The 2,079-nt window shown below is 32.8% G+C and overlaps 1 pseudogene; it reads right to left on the reverse strand.

Annotated features, from left to right (window-relative positions):
* Positions 1 to 1,591: 1,591 nt before the first annotated feature.
* Positions 1,592 to 1,766, reverse strand: LOC105290815 (annotated as a pseudogene).
* Between the last annotated feature and the right edge of the window lie 313 nt (positions 1,767 to 2,079).

Consider the following 2,079-nt stretch of genomic DNA (forward strand, 5'->3'; position numbering starts at 1 on the left):
GCTAGAAATGAAAACCAGTTACCTCTGTAGACCAAAACTTTACTTTCTAATTCAACAATATCTTCTTCACTACCGCTCATCCAATATCTGTCCCAGTTCTGCAGATTGAGTCACCTGAACAGCTTCCTAAAGCATTTCAATTTGGGGTTCTTAAACTTCTTGATCTTCTTTTTCCTCCAGCTTGTAGATTAATAAACTTAATTTTCACTTTTTAAATATTTTGTATATCTGGACTATAGGCCAATATTTTATCACTTAAAATTTACTTTAGTTCTTTAAAAATCTTTGTTAAGCTTGATAGGTATTTGGTAAAGCACCTAAAAATGTTACTGGGTGAGCAACCATACTATATTAGTAAAATGATAAAGTTTTATGGGGGTTGGTCCTTTTAGTTAACCTATTTCTAAACGTAAAATAGCTGAGATGAAAATATAGAGATTAAAGGAAAGTAGTAAAATCAAGGTCAGGGAAAATCAATGAAGCAACCACTAAAAACTGGGGGAAAAATGTCTTAGTCCTGTGTTTCAAGAGATTTGTTTAATTTTAATTTTTTTTTTTTTTTTACATTTCTCGGAGAATGATGAAATAAAAGCATTGCTCTAAATTGCTTTAAAAATATATGTCTGTTTGCTAATAAGAAAAGATCAAGTGTGTCAACAAATGCTCCTAGTTCTATATTGTTTAGTCCTTGATCCCAAAAGACTTGTAGAAAGTCAAAATAGCATTAGAAGATGTGGGCACAGCTCTCTGCTCTCTCACTGTCCTCAAGTGGCTGCATGAGAGAGAAAGAAAGTGAACTCTCTTCTGTCTCTTCTCATAAGGGCACTAATCCCATCACGAGGGCTCCATTCTCATGACCTAATTGCCTCCCAAAGGCTCCATTTCCAAATTCTGTTACACTAGTGTTTGGTAGTAGAGTTTCAATACATGAATTTTGGGGAGACACAAGTATGCTATCCAAAATGTTGGGTAAAAGGACATTTACATTTAACATTTTGATAGTTACTGAAAAATCATCTTCTTAGCATATTATGTTGATTTCCACATCCATCAATGATAGAACATGGAATACATACTTATTAATATTTTTATTTATCAGGAAGTTCTGAACTCAGTTTTCACTTTCTTAAGGGGACCTAAACTTACCACCTTTACCAAATCTAATACTTCCCATTAGTTATGTCTTAGAAAACTGCTTGTCTTCTCTGGACTTAACTTGGTCATAGTTGTACATTTATTCCTGAGACCATTTTTTTGTGTCTCCTCAGCTAGACCCTAAGCTTTATAAACATGAAGAGATATTTTCCCTTGTTTTTTTTTTTTTTATTGTTGAATCCCCAAGACCTAATAGAGTATTCAAAAAATATTTGCTTAATGAATTCCTTTTATTGCTAGTTCCTTAATTATTGCTAATGTTGTCTAGCTTTGACTTCAGTCATCATTTTGAATATTCTCTAATTTTTCTGCACTTTACTTTGGAATCTTTTTTTTTTTTCCAGGTCCAATTTATTGTCCAAATTGAGTATTACATGATGAGTTGACATTAATGTAGGCATGGAAAATTAACAAATTAGGTACAGTTTAGAAACTTTTATGTTGCTTTCACAGCTAGAGATTTTTAAGAATTTAATTTGAAGTATAACAATAGCAAAGAGGTGCCTCCATATGTGGCCTGCACACAATTAATTCTACCTCTGAGAGTACAAGTTGAAATATTTTTTGATACCCATCAAGTGGAATTGGGCATCAGGTTCTGGACCTGCCATGATTTCAGTCTTGCAAAGGGAACAAATTCTGCCTGGAATCTTCATATTAAAAGGCAGTCAAGGATGTTGTCTCAAATCATTTTGGAAATTAGACAGGAGATAAATTAGGGAAATAACAAGTTAATAAAATGTTAATTCATTTGGTGAATTCCAACATGCACAGAGTAAAGAGGGAGTTATCTGTGTTATTGTAGATACCATGCCATCAATGAAGCTTGATATTTATAACAATTTTAAAAACTAACTCACTGTTGATTTTCATTGGACTTAGAAGGAGGTTTTGTTGTTGTTGTTATTGTTTTTAAGGTAAGGC

Source organism: Pteropus vampyrus, unplaced genomic scaffold (genome assembly GCF_000151845.1).
Source record: "Pteropus vampyrus isolate Shadow unplaced genomic scaffold, Pvam_2.0 Scaffold38, whole genome shotgun sequence".
In the NCBI taxonomy this organism is placed as follows: Eukaryota; Metazoa; Chordata; class Mammalia; order Chiroptera; family Pteropodidae; genus Pteropus; species Pteropus vampyrus.